This window comes from Electrophorus electricus, chromosome 5, assembly GCF_013358815.1.
Source record: "Electrophorus electricus isolate fEleEle1 chromosome 5, fEleEle1.pri, whole genome shotgun sequence".
In the NCBI taxonomy this organism is placed as follows: Eukaryota; Metazoa; Chordata; class Actinopteri; order Gymnotiformes; family Gymnotidae; genus Electrophorus; species Electrophorus electricus.
Window position 1 is genome coordinate 12,346,919 of NC_049539.1, and position 19,568 is coordinate 12,366,486.

General features: G+C 40.9%; 1 protein-coding gene across 1 annotated transcript in view; it reads right to left on the minus strand.

Moving 5' to 3' along the window:
* Window positions 1–19,568, minus strand: part of erfl1 (Ets2 repressor factor like 1) — a 60,632-nt gene that overhangs the window by 34,690 nt on the left and 6,374 nt on the right. The window contains exons 2-3 of the mRNA XM_035526481.1: window positions 11,032–11,115; window positions 1,066–1,212 (exon numbers count right to left, since the gene is read on the minus strand). The gene's annotated coding sequence lies outside the window, so the exon portion shown is untranslated. The remainder of the gene's footprint in view (window positions 1–1,065; window positions 1,213–11,031; window positions 11,116–19,568) is intronic.

Below are 19,568 nucleotides of genomic sequence, written 5' to 3' on the forward strand. Positions count from 1 at the left end.
ATGTGCAAAATAGATGACAGCGAGATAGAGGGAGAGAAAGCAGCAGAGAACAGCGGGGGGGGGGGGGGGGGGGGGGGTGAAAAAGGCAGAAAATAGTCTTCATGTCCACATACTGCCAAATGAATATAAAGCTTTTGTAATGAGAGCTGGAATCCTCTAGTAATCATTTTCGTATGCATGTCAAGTTGATCTGATGCAAGTCTGAATAGCAGGTTTTTTATTCCCATGTTTCATAGATTTAGTCTGAAAATGGAGAGAAAAAACAGACAGTGACTCCATGTGAGTGGAAATAAAACACAGGAAGTGACCGCATGTGAGTGGTGAGAAAACAGGAAGTGATGACATGTGAGTAGAGAGAAAACACAGGAAGTGATTACATGTGAATGGAGAGAAAACACAGGAAGTGATTACATGTGAATGGAGGGAAAACAGGAAGTGATTACATTTGAATGGAGAGAAAACACAGGAAGTGATTACATGTGAATGGAGAGAAAACAGGAAGTGATTACATGTGAATCGAGAGACTGCATGTGAACAGAGAAAAACAGTGACTACATGACAATGGGGAGAAAACAAGAAGTGACAATGTCAATAGAGCACATACACAGGTAAAGAATATATGTTAGTAGAGAGAAAACACAGGAAGTGATTACATTTGGATGGAAAGAAAACACAGGAAGTGGTTACATGTGATCACATGTTCCCTTGTTTTTCAGCTACTTCAAAAAAAAACAAAAAACGAAAAGGTCCATCGGGGTCTAATGATAGCTTTTATATAAAGACTTTTAAAGAATTTTAAAGAAAATAATTATTTTGTTGGCTATTTTAATTAATCATTTATGACATTTCTAGTAGCGTCCACACGTTTGATAGGGTAAGTGTGAGTTATCCATCTTTATATGAAATTAAATGAAACGCGTCAAGGAGGCCAGTAGGTTATCACGTGAAAAGATGTCTTGTCTTGGACATAGAAACTGAACCGTGAGCGTTGTTGACTCGACCATAAGACCTAGAAAGATTAATTACGATAGGTGTTTGAGGGCTACGAGAGTTTAAGTCACTTACCGGAACTCCCGAGCGGCGTCCCTTCAGACGCAAATTTCGGGCCGAAGCCCGAACGCGAGACCTTCCTGAACTGAACAAAGAATCGTTGGAGCTTTGATCCGATGGGAATTCAAAGCAAGTTCTCTCGTGCACAATGCGAAGAGTTTGCTGTAATAAAAATAAAATAAACACAAAAATCTGCCTTCATTTTATACTTTGCTTTGTAACTGACAAAAACAGTAATCAGTTGGGCACTCGATTTTGCGATCTCTCGCTCTCTCTCTCTCTCACACACACACACACACACACACACACACATTATATATATATATATATATATATATATATATATATATATATATATATATATATATATATATATATATATATATATATATATATATATATATATATCTCCAGGGAGAACTGGAGATGGAAGTGCGTCTTTCATAATGAGAGCATCAGGCTGTTTAGTCGTTACCGTGAGACCCCCGGGTGCCACCGGGTTGACAGCGGTGAACCAAGTCGAGGCACCATAGACGGTGAGCGCGTGGTGCTTTTACCCCCACATGTGAATAGCTGTGTCTGGTATCGAACTCCTTGTAGTTAGACTACTGAGTGGAAGTCAGTCCTTGACCTTCACAGCTTTTTATTCTGATTTACTTTATTCAGATTAGGGTGTTCATTTTGGTTTCATGCGATTTTGTAGTTTGTGTGAGTAGCAATGTCATATTAAATTCCAACACAGTTTGAAACATTTTGTCTTATAGGTAATAACTAATCATCTGCATCAAGCAGTGCAAATCAGAATGTCAATAATGCGTGCGTCTGTGTAAGCGCCTGATATATCAATGAATATTATTTTAAATGATAGCCGTTGATATTTTATAACAGAGACGTAAATGCAGTGAACTACCAAATTACTTTCACACAGCATACTAACTGTGCAGGGAGCACTGAAAATAAGACAAAAATAATTTTATGCGTTACTTTTAAAAGAATGAGGACGTTTTTATTTTTATATTATTTCAACACGGAGAAAATAATGTAGCCAACCAGCACTTACTAGTTTTTTGTTTGTTACTTTCTGTCTTTCTTTCTTTTTTACTGTCTTTAGGAGCATAGTTGGGAATGAAATCTAAAATGTTGGACTACGTCTATTAAGAGCATTAAGTAATAACTAAGCAGAAATATAGGCTACGCATTAGTAATGGTGCGATTACGAGAAATCCAATCAGAATAATATCATCTGTACATACAATTAGTCTATCCAAGACGTTTATCCCATTAGTTTATCAAAGACGTATATTTTACGTGGAATTTTACATATGCGTCCAATGCATCTGTTTTCATTTAAATGTGCTTACTTGTTTAATATTTCATGTACAGTTTATTATTATTATTATTATTATTATTATTATTATTATTATTATTATTATTATTATGTGTAGTTTAGAATTTTTTATTATGATTTAATGTGATTAGACTAATACCGAAAATATATGAGCAGAATATCCTCAGTGCGCTGGAAAAGCTTATTAAAGCAATTTTCCAGAAATTGTTGGATTACATGGGTTCACATATTATTCATTAAATGCTTAAGATGTTATTATTGTTGTTGTTGTCATTATTAGTAGGCTATTATTATTATCGTTGTCATTACTATGCTAATGCTCTCTGATGGAAGATCTGGTATTTCTGTCCAAGCCTTGTTCGACAGTTGCGTATAGAGTGTGAATTCTGGACTGCGCGAGGTGGTGGGAGGGGAGGGGAGCGGAGTGATATGAGTAGAGATTTCCCCAAACGCCACTTAACGTCGGAAATATTTCCACCAAATATTGACAGAGGGAGAGACGCAGGAGGGAGTCACAAAGCAATGTCACAAGTAGGTGTGTAAGAGAATTAACAGATATTCTGGATATTGTCCAAATCACAGACTGGGTAAACTCGTGGTAAATTAAGTTATAATAATACAAAAATTAAATGTCACGTGAAAGAGACAACGCCGTGGTACGAGCGTTATAAGTTTTTAGATTTCGAACAAATATATGTGAAAATGATACCTTCCCAATACCAGAATAAGTTTTGTCTTGTCTTATATAAACGTCTTTAATAGTGTTTCTCAATGAAAAGGTTTATATCCGATTATGGTAGAATTTATTCGTATTAATTGCCAAAAGAAAGTGTACCAGAAAACCGAAATAGGCCTAAAAATGTTATATTACTTCCTTGCATAATTCTAATTTAACTTCCAGATTTAACTTCTTTCAGGATTTTCTTGCACTTCTCACATATATATTTTTTCGCGTGCAGGTTTCTAACAAGACATAATTTTCACGCAAATAATCACTGGTTTATACCCAATCTACTGTCACTCTTTACTAAACTAACAACCAGCAGGCCATTTTAAAGAAGTCACAAAAATAAAATACAGCCTAAATGGATGAAGATTTGTTAAATTACCACATAGTCAGACGTCTTTATCTAAAAGTACTTGTCCTCATTTAAAGTTTAAATGTTGAAACCAGACCTCTATAAGAAAAAAAATGGCTACTACAGATGAATCCAAGCGTAGCGAAGTCTCGAAATACGAGGAGACTTCGGGACTTACAAATGTGGTATGTTGTGAATAATTTACCACACGCAAACAACTTTTCTGTTAGTTTAGATACATCTAGCTATTGGAAGATCAGAATATCTGATGTGGTTAGAGCTGCGTGCCCATCTATTGATTTATAAACACTTGTAATCAAAAACATAGCGGCGCAAATAATTGATGAGGTGCTCCCATGGCGCACATGGATATGCATTCAGAACTGGAACTTTTCAGCACTAGAATTTCGGCATGTTTACGTAAATATTGGTCTTGCACTCTTACATCAAACTTTTTACGTTAGAATCTTCCACTGATGACCGGCTTAGATAGTGACCAAATAAACCAACTCTATTCCGTGAATAAAAAACCCAAACGCTCCTGTCTATAGATTTAATATTAGTCTACATATGTTTGGTTTTCTCCTCTTTTGCTTCTTTTATTTACAGCTAGGCCTGTATTTCAGTCTGCAATTGGCTGTAACTTTCACTCAAGATGTAGCTAGTAAAAATGGTTTGAACAGAATTCAAAGAAATTCTGCTAGCTTTCAATATCCCGTGAATGGAATAGCCTATAACAGATGATATTAGCCTACTCGCCCTCGCCTGGTTGGACTAGTTGCCATTAGGAAGTGCGAGGGAAATGAATGTATAAGGCCAGATCGAAGGGATGCACACAGTCCATTAAACGTCTCTAGTTACCGTGTGAGTGACTGTCTAATTGACTGATTGATAGTGTGGTGTATAGGTGTGGGCTTAGAGACACTTAACGGCTGATCTGGACAGGCACGAGCAGCAGGTCGCACGGGAAAGTCTTTCACAGTGCAAACTAATGTTTTACAACGTTTTTTGTTTTTTTGCACAGAACAAAGGCTTTCATTATATATTGCTCTAAATATTTAAACTCCATGTTGATATACAGGCAGAAATAAAAAATAAAAAAAACTTTGCGTCATCTTAAAGAATTTCCAGGATTCTTTAAACATTGTCCACGAAACACAGCCTACCAATAACAACAACCTGCATCAATAATCATAAACTTCAACAATAACAACAATATGCCAAATCTATATAGGTTCCAATATTACAAAATCAATCTATATTCTAAAGAAAACTTCCTTCGACACAAGTTCCGAGAAATAAAACACCATCCTCTGATACTTTAACAACGCAGTGTAGTCACTGACATACCTCAACTTCTCTTGCTCAGTTGTTCCGTACGCTCCAATCGACCGAAGCGTAAGCAATTTAAACCGTGCGTGCGCTCACTTTTCCGTTGTACGGGGTGCCTGGAGCCGGGGACCGTGGAAGCACCTCTACACCAGTAACCACGAAGTGAGAAAGAGAGAGGGAGGGTATAGAGGAGGTGTGCATCTCTCCCTGTGTAAGTAGTTAATTAGTAAATCCCCATTCGCTGTGCCTCGGGTCGGTTTGTTTTCCCCGGTCGACAAGCCGAGAGGAAAGAGAATTTGAAGTAGGATTCAACCCGTTTCCGCTCCTCTGTCTCGTATATGAGCTTTGTGTGTGTGTGTGTGTGTGTGTGTGTGTGTGTGTGTGAGTTGTGTCGTGTCCTCTTCTCCTTTTCTTTCTCTCACTCTCTCTCTCTCTCTCTCTCTCTCTCTCTCTCTCTCTCTCTCTCTCTCATTCTTTTCACCATAGGAGAAAACCATTTTCTCCTAAACCTTCACACACACTTTCCTCTGTCCTTTTCATTTAACTCATCTTCGCTATTTTTGTCATTTGTAGTATGTAACCGAAATGCCTATTGTTTCTTTCAGTTAAAGAAAGACAAGTTTCCATGTAAGCAAAGCTCCCGGTCTAAAAACTTTGGACTTTTGGATCTCTTGCAAAAGAACGTATTTGGCATCTGACAAACATCCTTCACAGGGCTTTTGTAATGGTTTTCTAACTTGGATGATGAATACTTTCTACCTGGGCAGTGAATATTTTCTACTCTAAACTTAACCACAACTCTTGAAAATAAGACATTTTTAAAAGAGTGCAGTGCAGTAATCTGACATTGACTCACTGCATGAAAACTAATATGCAGGCTTCTCTTTTTCTCACTATGTGAACTTGATTCACTTTCCGCTCAGTAACCAAACTGGTAACGGCCCTGTCCTCCACATCACTACCACTCGCGTTCTCACACTATGATCTGCCTGCACGCTTAAACATGATGCTTAACACAAACACTCATCTTAAACAAATGTCCATAATACATAGTATCTAGATTATTTTCCACCAAGGTAATTTGTAAATTTGCAGGTAAATTGAAAAAACTGTGTGGATGTATATTGCAAAAGGACACTCAGTTTCACAGACAATAAACCTGGGGATCTTTAAAAACCAGCGATGAGAACTCCACAACGTCTGCAAGCCTTCACAAACATTGACTCTTTCTAACAAACTTTAAGCACTTAATTGATCCTCACTCAGCTACTTAATAATCAATTAGGTAAACGTACTGAACTCACTGGTGTGTGGAAACAGGGGGCTGATGGGAGCTGAGAGAAACTGAAGAACAGGAGAAAGATGGATGGTCAAAGGATGGAAGACTCAAAAATATCACCAGGCACAGAGATGGGAACCACATGGAGCAGAAATGCACATACTCTCCCCTTTATCGCCCCCTAGTGTCCAAATGGACGTAAACGGGCTTTAATTCCATGTTTGTTCGGTTAATCCATTGAGGTAGTCCATCCTCCCACCCCGTGGATCAGGGGTTCCCTAATCCCAGTCTTGAGATAATACTGTACTTCCTCTAATCGCACACCTGAGTGTACTCAATCAGGGCTGGGAGTTTGCACAAATAAAGATATCAGCACACATCAGATGTCGGTAGTCAAAAATATTTTGAAGAAAAATGATTTTTTGCAAATATTTTTTGAGATTGTGAGAGTGGGAATTATTAACTGAGACTAACATGTAGAATGTGATAGTATGTGTCAATTCATTATCATAGTGTTATTTGATAGGAATTATTACTTTACGTATCTATAGGCCTGAGATTATGTATTGTACCCACAGAAATCTCAGTGATTTCTTATCCATTTGAGGTGTCTGCTGTTTGTATACTAAACAATACATAGAACTTTGTAATTACATGCTTGACTGTTGCAACTTGCACATCACTAAATACACTATATTAATAATACAAACTAAAATCATCCATCTTATTAATATATAACTAACTAATTGCACATGTTGCAGATATTCAAACTGCATTAACTTCAGCATGAATAATAATAGCCAAATAAATTATTTTCTTATTATCTCCTTCAGAATAATTATAATCTCTCTCTCTTACTCTCTCTCTCTCCCTCTCTCTCTTTGTTTGTGTGTGTGTGCTCGTGTTGTTTATGTGTCAAAGAGAGTGAGAAGGTGAAAGAGAATGAAACAGAAAGAAAATGTGAAAAGAGGGGAAATGACACCTAGATTACATGTGAACATTTCATTACAGATGGTTAGCAGCTCACATTTCTTTGTTCTTGGTTCTATACCTGTGACCCAAAGGCATTTTTATTGCCTCAGTGATTGGGCACTGCAGTGTAGGTCTCTAATCTCAACTCATGATATATATATGTGTGTGTGTGTGTGTGTGTGTGTGGGAGAGAGAAAATTGTTTAATCTTACTTTTTTATCCATGCCAGCAAATTCACAATCAGATTATTTTAGGACATTTTTTAATAGTAGCCAAAATTTCACTTTTCATACTTCTTCCTTTAATCGGACATGTACAATGAAAGCAGGTGAGTTAAGATGAGTCCATGCCACACATGAAAGGAATCAGCCGAGACAAAGAGCGTGAAGAGAAAAGAAAAACGAGTGGAGAGGATGAGCTCCACTGAGGCAGGGGAGCACACGGGCTGGAAGGAGAAAGGGATGGAGAAAGATGGAGAGAAAGGATGGAGAGATGGGGAAAGAAGAGAAAGGAGAAAGAGAGGGATGGGGAAAGATGGAGAGAAAGCAAACGCAAAGAGGCAGAGAGAGGAAGAGAGCGTGTGTACATATTAATGTGTGTGAGTGGGAGAGAGAAGAGAGACAGAGAGGGAGAAGTAGAGCCAGACAGAGAGACAGAGAGAGAGACACAGAGAGAGACAGACAGAGAAACAGCAAGAGAGAAACAGACAGAGAGACAGAAAGAGAGAGACAGAGAGAGAGAGAGAGAGGGAGATAGAGAAACAGAGACAGAGAGAGAGACAGAGAGAGAGACAGAGAAAGACTGACATACAGTGAGACAGAGAGAGAGACAGACAGAGAAACAGCGAGAGAGAGAGAGACAGAGAGACAGACAGAGAAACAGCAAGAGAGACAGACAGAGAGAGAGACAGAGAAAGAGTGACATCCAGCGAGACATAGAGAGAGACAGAGAGAGAGAGACAGACAGGGAAACAGCGAGAGAGAGACAGACAGAGAAACAGTGAGAGAGAGAGAGAGAGAGAGACAGAGAAACAACGAGAGGGAAACCGACAGCGAGACAGAGAGAGTGAGAGGTGGAACGAGCAGTGAGAATGCAAGAGAGCAAAGGGAGAAGTGGGAAATGGAGAGCAAAAGAGAGGTAAAGAGAGCGAGAAAGAGCTCCAGTCCCCAGTCTTAATCTGAGCAGGTCTGATCAATAGCCCATTTCCCATTGTTGCCAGAGCTCTTCGATCGCTACACCACCGAATTAACACACCCACTTTAATCTGAGGGGGAGAGGGGCCCCGTGGGGGCAGGGGGGCAACATGGTCTGGGCTGGGGGGTTGAAAGGGGGGCAGGGGTAGCAGCTGTGCAGGCATCCTCAAATGAAATCAAATCTAATTGTTATCACTGTTGGGCTTGGTGTTATTACTACCACTGTTTACAATTATCTCTAAGCGACTGGTCTTGCCTCTGTTGGTCTCTCACTCCAACAGTAAAGCATAAAGTAAACTGTACACAAATAAGCAAATTGGAGGCGTTGTACTGGTCATGAAAGTAAGGAGTGTTGAGGCTATATGTTTAGTTAGATGAGACTGTTATAAACCTATAAGGCTGTTTTTCAATAGAGTATGAGTAATAGGAAACTTGAAGCATTAATGGACTGTACTTTACTGTACTATACTGCACTATACTGAACTATACAAAGTTTATTTAAAATATTCAGTCATTTACCATAGCCCTAACTATAGTGTGCATGCTAACTAAATATTCTAAATATTGTTATTCAGATTACACCTGCATGACAAATCCACATGACAATCTCACTACTAGCATAATCAGCTCCACCCAAGTGCCATAATGATACAGTTATCATATTTTCATTTGTCTAACTAGATTTCCTTCCAAAAAATTAAAAAAAAATTTAATCTATGCCTGCCTTGATTTCTGGATTCCAAAATAGTATATCTACCGATATTTTGCACTTTCTCTCTCAGTTAGCTTTAGGTAACTGTGCTGGATGTTGCAACATGCTGTGCTTCACAGAGTGTTGTGAAGGAGAGCTGGTCTGCATTTGCTGTGTCAAATTACTCCCTCGTCTCTGTTCCCCAACATCACCAACCCATGACCCTGGCTCACCAGAATCTGTTCTTTCTACTTGCCCATGTCACTTTATTTCATATCACAGTAATTTTCTCATTAGTGCAGAGATTTAATTGTGGGTAATTAAGCATGCCCCTGCAGTGACTGGAGCACAGTGCAGCTAACTGCGGCTAACTGCAGATAAACGAACTTCAGTTCAGCTGTGAAATACGAGGTTAAGTGAGGGCAGCGTGAGAGCATAGCGGCTGGAGTTGGCTGCTAAAAAAACACAAACTTAACATAGGAATTCATTCAGATGTAACCAGAGGATCTTTCATTATTGTTGTTTTTCGTCTACTGACAACAGAACAAAAAGCCCACTCAGACTAAATCTCAAAAAAAAAACGATTGCTGAAAACAAAATATAAACTCATAATCCTGGTGCTGATCAAGAAACTTAGCAGCAAGTCCAAATTTCAGTTACTAAATACACTACATTTGCCTACATTTACATTACACTGCATTTATCCTATTAAATACACTACATATATGCTATTAGGAATCTTTCCTCAGACCAGTTGCTAAGCAGTGCTTAGCACATGCGTTCCAGAGAGCAGGACCTAGTTGGTGCTTTTAAATCCCAGAGTCAACTTGGATTCCAAGAAAGCTGACTGAACACACACACACACACACACACACACACACACAGGAGGCTACTGAAGAAGCCCTTATGCCCTTTTCTGCATTAGTCCTTTCATTCAAGCCTTCTGGAAGTCCATAAAGATCCATGAGAGCCATAAGGAAGATGGGCAATGATGTAGTCATTGACTTTAGACTCCTGTTGTCTGCACAGTGGTTGGGGGAGAGGGTATAATTAGGCCCAGCGTTTATCAGCATTTGACCCTCAGTGGAGCACTGCTTCTTGCAGCAGTGAAGCCTGTTATAGCCCCTATAAACAGTGGCTTGTGTGTCTAGCAGAAATGGACACACGGCGAAATACAGATGTATATCAGAGCCTATAGATGTCAGAACACACAATGAAATTAGTGGTGTTCACTAAATTAATGTAAAGTCCGTTATTTTCTTACAAATTTGAATTTTGATCAGTTTAATGTAGGAGGAGTTCACTGAACATTTGATGGATTTATGGATGAAGTGTATAATGTGTCATATCTTTACGATGTATGGGAGTGTATTTCATATTCACTGCCTTTATAAATGATAAATAATTCTTATTGAGGCCTACTTAATGACTGAAGTACAGGCCCATCTCCCAAGAAAAAACCATATGTGGGTGATGCAATGCTCTATGGTACTTTTCTGACCAGTCTACCGGGGACAGATTTTTTGGGGTTTAATGTTAAAGATGAAGTAAGCACATGGATGGTAAGTCCATCCATCCTTTTATCCATCCAACCAAGCATGCAACCCAAACTTTCACTCACAAGTCCAGTACAAAGAGACCGTCAAGTGTGGTAACCCTTAAAAGGCAAACCATTCTAAAGAAACTTTTATGCCAGACTTCGATGAACACTTTCTTCCACAGTCATTAACTACAAACAAACAAAGCGATTAATGTAAAAACAAGCACGCCATGTGTCACCCTCCAGTTCCACTTCCCTTCACTTTACTCACGCGCCGCCACGTGCCCTCAAGGTACGAGATAGTTCTGTAACAATGTGGCACCTTTTTTTTTCTTTATCGCAACCCAGAGTAATTCCGTAAAGCTGCCTCGTGGAAAAACATTGTAACAAACAAAAACACAGCAAACCAGATGCTTTGCATACACCATTGTTCAGACAATATGTGCTAAACTTTTACTCTAACGTTGAAGAAATTCTATCTTTATACGGCGGTGTCAAAGTCTCCGTTTAAACTCAAGCGCGGACGAAGTGAAGTAGAGGCGCTCACCTGACGCTGCGTCCTCACATGGACTTGTCTCGGCGTGAAGCACTTGGATTTCCGGAGTCCCTTGGTCTGCACCCAAAACACCGACTGGAAACCATAGAAAATCAACTGACACACAAGTTGAATTCGTCTCCTTTTTCAGTATGATTCATGCTACGCTTTTAAAAAAAAAAAAAAAAAATCTTTTTAGCACTGCTGGAAGCACTATCAAACCGCCGAACAAGAAATAAGACCAAAAAAAAAGAAAATTAGGACAAAACTAATGCTACGCAATTAAAATAAAATGACCAGAACGAGTCCTTTAGACTCGGTATCTTTGAGAATGAAATAAAACGTCGCCCACACCACAGATTTCAGCAGTCCCCCGCAAGTCCGTCAGCAATGAGTTCTGGATGGGACGCGAGGGGTGAGCTCACACTCAACTGCACATCACAAGTCATGCACGAAAGCGCAAGGAGCGGTTGGAGCACGCCGGCAAGGAGAGGAGGAGAATAGGAGAGAGGGGGGACATGTCGGTGAGGACCGAGAAGTGGAGAGAGGTGAAAGGGGGTTGGAGGAGAGAAAGAGAGGAGTGCCGCGGTATGGGGTACCCCCTGAAGCAGACTGTGTGCAGGCTACTCAAGTTTCAATCTATTCGGCGAAGCTGCGAGGTGCTCTTACTACACCTGATCTTGTGCCAGTGTCGGAAAATTGACCAGCGACTGAGAGCAAAAGAGGAATCCGCCACGGAAAATATATGTAGACGGTTGGCAGATTGCGGATCGATCAGGTTATAATTTTGTCCAAAGTCAGAGAAAATAAAGTTCATGGAGGAATGAAATTTGAAAACAGATGGCGAATCCCTTCGCACTAAATAAGATTCGATCTCTTGGAATGGAGTGTAGATAATATTTGGTTGGACGTTTGATGGAAAATGACGGATTTTTCATTTTGGACAGGTGGGGGTAGATACAGGTTGGGTGGGGCTAGGCGGGGGTAGTGAGGGGTGCGCGTGCTTGAGGGAGACACAATGTGTCTAAAGACGAAAACTTGAGAGAAACGAGAGAGAATCTTTTTTTCCACTGTCCCTACCCCTACCTCCTCTCTATTTCTACCTCAAACTGTCTAAATACCCCCCAACCAACATTTCTAGTCCTCTTCTAAAACGGAGAGGGGGAGTGAGGGAGAAAGAGAAAACAAGAATACCAAATAAATGAGAAATTTTCGTACAGGCACCGCTTCCGCGCGTTCCATGCTAGCAATAACAATTAAATATCGACCGCTTTCCCCGGCCGGAGAGAACCTGAGATACTCAGAGACTGCCAAGTACCGAGACCCCCGCTCACACCCCACACCCCCCCACTGCTTCTGCGTCTCCCTCACACATCTACCTTCCCTTCTTTCTCCATTCCTCTCTCTGCTCTTTCACATGTAATCCGAATCCATCTTAATTCATCTATTCATGGACTCCATCTTCCTCTTCATCTAAGTTATTTGATTGTTATTTTGATCTTTGCAATAATGAAAACATTACGCCCATCTTTTTTTTTTCTTAGACAACAGTCTTACACATTCAGGGCTCCAATGTTCGCCTACAAATAAATGCCCAGATACCATGAAAGACTGCGAATTTGAAGTCGGTATCTCTATCTTACTCAATATGAACAGAACAACCTTTTTAGCATTCTGAGACTAAAACCACGTCATGAACGTTTAGTCTGCACTTGTACATGTCTCATAGATGAGTTCATTCCGTAGAAGTCCAGTCCATAGTTTGGCTAGAGATTATAACTGAATAATGGAAGGCCGTAATTAGATTAAGTGGACATATATGATCAATTGAAAGATTCGTCTTGGTTCAATTTAAACTAAATATCTTGCAAGATCAACAGATATAATTTTAGTGATGAAATCGCTTATATAGTTTATCACATGACTGAATACTGTCCAATTCTCTCTCTCGCTCTCTCTCTCTCTCTCTCTCTCTCTCTCACCAGATGACAGTTACACTGTTACATTTTACAGAGAAGAACTGTCCAACTCAAACTGTAGTTTCCGTGCAAGTTGTAACTAAGATGATAAAAACCAGCGCTATCACTTTTAGCGTACGGTAAGGCTTCATTAGGCCTAGTGTTGACTATGCTCATCAAGCAATGTCCAGATCTTACCTGGCAGGGGAACCTTTTATGATTGACAAGTGTGTTTGATAATAGGCCTGAGGTCGAGATGACATGTCGAGGGAGATTGAAGCCAAAAGATAACTTTTCAAACGAACAGCACAACTATCAAAAGTTTCTCCATCACCGTCATTGCCTTTTCACTTGCTTTTTCCCGCCTCACAACTTCTTTCTCCTCGCACCCAAACCATTCGATTTCTATTTACTTCCCCCCACCGTTCTGCCCCTTGTTCGTTCGCTCTCCTCATCCGATCTCCCAATTTTCACACCTCCCGCTTTCAACGCACGCTATTAAACCCCATTCTTCCTCCCTCTTGCCCTGGTGGCCCCGCTCTCTCCTTCAATCTCATCACCCCACTCCCCTTCCCATCGTTCTCTCCCCATCCATCTCGTTTACTCATCGTTTGTATTTAATTAGTTAATGCATTAATTATTTACGCCCCAGTAGCCTACCTGCAGTATTAACATACCTTTCCTACTAACCGCCCTCGACGCGTCGCGCCGTCAGCTGCGAGGGCTATTTCCGTGGACACCGCCCTCCCTTTTTTCCTCTTTACCCCATACCTCTTTTTCACTTTATTTCTTGGTCTTCCACTCTTTGCCCCCTGCCTATTTCCCCCCAAGTCATCTCTCCCGCGTCTATCTTTCTTCCCCCATACACTCTCTCCTTTTCTCACAGTGCCGTGTAGTCGCCTCCATCGGCTAGTCTCTCTCCCCGGCGTTGGAATTATGAAAAATGCGCCCATCGACAGAGCGCCTCAGCTTCGATTAGCCGAGATGGGACATGACAGGCCGCGATCAATACTTATACCGTCCTATAACGTGTCAACTAATGAATCAATCTCGGCTAAATTTTCCATTTTTCAAAAGCCGACGCGAGAGACTGGAATATCCTCTTTTGTAAAGATATTATTATCGATTTCGTCGGCAATTTGACATCGGGGGTAGTTAATTCCACTCTAGAATAAAATTGAAAACACTTGAGATTGAAGTGAGAGAGGCAGAGAGAGGGAGGGGGAGTCAGGGCTGAGCGGGAGGGGAGGGGAGAGACGGTTGTTGACTTGATAAAAGAGGATAGGAAGATAGAAGGAAGAGGAAAGGGAAAAGAAGGAAAGACAGGCCTACCAGGAGTGCAAAAGAAAGATACTGGGCTATCTATCTATCTATCTATCTATCTATCTATCTATCTATCTATCTATCTATCTATCTATCTATCTATCTATCTATCTATCTATCTATCTATCTATCTATCTATCTATCTATCTATCTATCTGTGCAAAATAGTAAACATGACTTTGTGTGTGTTGAAGAGTCCAGTGTGCACTATTTTTTGTTTACTTCTCTTAGGCTGAGTCAGTGGTTCCTGCGGGAAGGTTGCACTTCCCTAAGTTTCTGCTATTAGATTAGATGACACAGAAGAATGGCCAGGCATTTCTGTAGGCCATCTGACACAGCCCACCAACAAGGACACTGTGAAAGGTTATTTGGGTATGACAGTTTATGTTTCACAGAAGTATGTATAGCAAATGTGTCGTTGTGTTAGCATATGATTATATCACTGTGCATCGACGTACTGTTGGCCTGTTTGCATTCAGCATGGATTGTAAGGGCTAGTGTTCTAGTGGGTTAGGATGTATGTGCATGCAAGAGATGAGAAACAGTAAAACAGAGGGATAGGAAGAGATAGAAGGATTAAGAGAGAAGGGAAAAGAGAGGACAATATGAGAGAGAGAGAAAGAGCGAGAGAGAGAGAGAGAGAGAGAGAGAGAGAGAGTCAGCATGTGTGTCAGAGTGAAATATAGATGGAGGAGACCAGTGTGTGTGTGGGTCAGGAAGGTGCAGTGTAACTGTCGACAATCACAGCCTTATTTACCTGTCAAAAACACTATCATCCCACATAGCCTCAGCAAAGCAATTTCTGCTGTCACTCCCTCCTCTTTCTCTCTTTCTCTGCCTCCAATTACAAGCTAGAGGGTTATTTCTCTCCTGGACAAAAACACTGCCTCCCCCCCCCTTCCGATTGCCCTCTTTTTCACTCCCTCTCCTGCCCTTACTCCCTCGTCCTGCCTTAGCCAAGAGTTGCAGAGTGGAAATGAACAAGCTGTAAACACACACCACTTAGTTCTGTTTGTGAGCGTGTGTGTGTGTGTGTGTGTGTGTGTGTGTAAGTTCACATGTGTACAAGGTAGTAGATGGAGAACTCAACACTACGTGGAAAATGGAGCGATCGACTATGTCTGTGCCAGTGGCTTCGTACAGAAAATGTTAAGGGGACACAACAGTGTTGCCCAATTAGAAGAACATGTTCATCCAACAACAACAACAACCAACTCACTTGTTCACCCAGTAGAAAGGGTTAACTGCCCATCAAGGACTGTTTCATGATTCCATTCCACATTCCACACAAACTGCATTTACTCGAATGATTTATGGAATCAACTGCCCTATGCACAATATTTCAGTTTTGTGGTAATATAAACCTACATATACAAACATATAAACAGAACATTTTGATAAGAAATATTTAGGGCCATATCTATATTTGGTTTAAATATGCAATCTGTTTTTCAGTGCACAAATCTTTGAATAAACTCAACAGATTGAGTGCATCGTTGCGTGTTCACCAGCAACTTATGGGTAATAGTTACTAAAAATCATCTTTCAGACAGTTTTGATTCTCTTATTTCTGAAGGTTTCTTCAACAAACGTTACCTTAAACAAAAGCTTCAGAAATACTGAATAGACATTCTGCCCATAAATAGGTTTAACAGTGGGTGTACATTTTTAAATTCTATGATTTTCTGGCCAGACTTAGAAACCCTACACTTCCAGCATCCTACAGTAAGACTCACAAATCAGTTGATTGTTTATTAGGGAGTTCCCCACATGTTCTACTGGCGGGTCAGGTTTTACTGAGGCGGTGAGATGTTAACTAGCATGAGGTAAAATGCTAAGCGATGTTGGGGTATGGATACAGAGCAGCAAAGAGCAGTGAGTGGCAGTGTGACAGATAACAGCTCCAGCAGCCATTGCATTGCCTCACTGATATGTCAGTAAGGCCTGTTACATGGGTAACATGTGGCTCTCGTAAGCTGTCACTCAGTCCGTGTCACAAACACACACACACACACACACACACACACACACACATGCACACGCACACGCACACACACACACACAATACACACACACACACACACACACACGTGATCAGGCTGGCTGAGTCACACCACGCCATCTACCTCTTGGATTAGCCATAGATTGTCTAATTCCAAACAAATAAGTGTGTTAACAAAACTGACCACCATAAAGAGGTTTGCTAAGAGGCCTCAGCTCGAATTCTGAACATGTGCTGACACTGAGAATACAACAGCTGTTAAAAACCTCTAGTGTTTTACTGTAGACATCACATGTAATACTAAAGGCTAGTTGTCATGTTTATTCTGCGTACTTGGTACCATGGGAGGATAGAGAGAATTCTCCCATGAACCTGTGTGGGGGGTTTTGCTAGCTAGATAGCATGTCTCGTTGTGTACCGCTGAGAGTTGACAGCTAGCAAATTTGGAATCTGATCATAAGAGCTTTCAAACACTTGCTAGAGATGGTATAGTGAAAGGTCTATGTAATGGCTAGAGCAATGACAAATAACAATAGCAATACAAAGGGGAGAAACGTTTTCATATGTACAGTTTTGATATTTAAGTTTGTGCTTATATGAAACTATCCTATTAACATTTATCTTCATGTTTAATAAAATGTAGAATTTTCTAAATGTCAGGTCTATATTTCCAATATTTTGGCATTTATTTTGAAAATAAATTCTCTACATATCTGGCTTTAGAATTGCAGGGTTAGACTGGCAAAACCTTTGTAGTCATTCTAACATCCTGAGAAAGCACATCACGTCCTCTCTTCCTGACTGCTCTTGTGTCAAGCATGTCATATGATTTAACAGTCTGAGCACAGAATGAGATTAATGAGAGCAGATGTGTACCTGACAAAAAACATTATGGGAGAAAATAAATTGTCACATCAAAGGAAGAACCATTGTAACACAACTGCATGTGCGTATCAAAAGCAACGTGAGATCCACTGCCTGAACGCTCATTTATGGAGTTTTAGGAAATATTTCCCATTTAAGCCTACTCATTTGCCTAAGCATCTGTGTCTCTTCACATTTCCTCACAAATATAACACTAGGTCTGAAATCAAGCAAGTTTTTATTTGCGCATTAAAGCAGACTCTCCGAAGATCTCACTGGTTTTCAGGCATTACTGATAAAGCAACAAGAGATGACAGACAGGCCCAATGAATGAGTCTGCAGCAGTCAGAGAATAATGCTGCAGAGTAGGCGAACGCAGTCTGCTCCAGAGACCCAGAGGAAGACCCAGAGGAAGAGGAAAAGGATGCAGACAGCGAAAGGGCCAAGAGCTGCCCAAACAGGACAGGCGGTGGGAAGAGAACGGAGAACGTGGAGATAAGGCCTGCTAGGACACGGCATGGAGAAAGAGAGTTTGGCTTAAAAGGGAAGATGAAAGTGAAAAGTATTAGGGAGTTAGGGAGGGTTTGGGCAAAAGGAAGGAGAGAGAGATGTATAGAGAGCAAGTGAAAGAGTAATGGCGAATTGAGTGTGTGTGTGTGTGTGTGTGTGTAAGTGTTAATGCGCTGCACTCTGGATTAGTGCAGGTGGCTCGGGCAGTTGAGCAGAACCAGCCAGCCCTCACAAACCAATCAGGCCTTCATTAGGCCAGGCGGGGGGATCGATGCTCAGCCCACATCAATTAAACAGGGCCCATCTACCCAGCACTCGCATATATACCATCTCCAACACACACAAACACACACACACACACATACACCATCTACACTAAGATTTTTTTTTTTTTTGTAATAGGACACATATAAACATACATACCATACTCACACCACAGCACATTTGTCAATAAGCAAATGTTATTTCTTTATCTTTTAAACAGACACATATAGTTATGTTTATGATTATATTTAGCGCATCATGGCCCGTAGTGAACACATTAAGACGTGAATGTGTTTATGTCCAAATCCACACTGCTATAGGCCTCACACTCACAACATCGATTACACACGATTACACTCACCCTGGCGCACAGAAAGTCTTGAACACACAATTACACGCGCTCCGGACACACTTTTATTAACACTCAATTACACCCGCGCATAAATCACCAACGAAGCGCGCACGGCACCATGACCGCAAGAGCGCGCACGGATCGTTAGCCTCTGATAGGCACTGTGTGTGTGTGTGTGTGTGTGTGTGTGTGTGTGTGTGTGTGTGTGTGTGTGTGTGTGTGTGTGTGTGATGGGGGGGGGGGGGGGGGGGGGGAGGAGAGAAAGAAAATCCTATAATAGACGAGTCTGTTTTTGACGATTACTGGGCCGCGATTCCTGCCCCGTTGCATCACCTGTGTGCGGTCGCATTGACACGTCAGTCTGCGCGAGCTAACGCGTTGTGACAGCGCTTAGATTATAATATCTGGCCTGTATTACTGGGCATTAGCGCTATTACCGGGCCCCTCCCTCGCTTAGCCAGTTCAGGTGGACCATTCTGAAAAAAAGAAACGAGGAAACTGATAAAATGTTTTAGCTGGCTATATAAAAACTGAAAAAAATATATTAGAATAATAACAAAACCTCGAGCCATTTTGTAACACGATAAACTGGGAATTGGGATGAAGATTCACTGAATTTCACATAACGAGCAGTTATGTTAGAAATTGTCACTGACAAAAATTATCGGTTGAAAGTGTTTACAAGGCGTATGGAAAACCTGGGTGCGTGGAAGACCCCTTAGATGATTGCGCCTTCGTGAGAGATATTTTTAAAGCATACGTGCAATTATAATGACTCTGGGTGGGGTCTGGTTAAGATGTTTATCGCAACTAAAATAATGAAAAGCGGGAAGCACCCTGAACAATTTGGATGATTTAGTGTTTGTACACCGACACGCTTGGCGTGGTATTGCTTTTTCACAGTCCTCATTTATTTCGCAAAGAAAACACTTATATCTGCGCCTTGTTGTTTTAATTAGGGAAATTAATAAGTAAGAATAGATTAATATTGGCTCATCTAACCGCAGTCACGTCGGTCCCCAGGCCTGTACGGTGAGGATATATTTGCAAAGCGTAATTAACGCTTAATAAGTAAGTGATTAATTATGATTAGCGAAGCCCTCGGTAGTCTCACGATCAAATTCAATGTGTTTACTCGTTCGTGCGCCTCAATCCGTCTCTGTCTGCGCGCGCGATCATCTCAGCCTCTATCTACATATCCGGCCACGAACCAGCGCGGAGCGTTCATATCTCCATTTGCGCGTAAGGCCGATTTGTTCTGGTCGTGGTGTAAGGC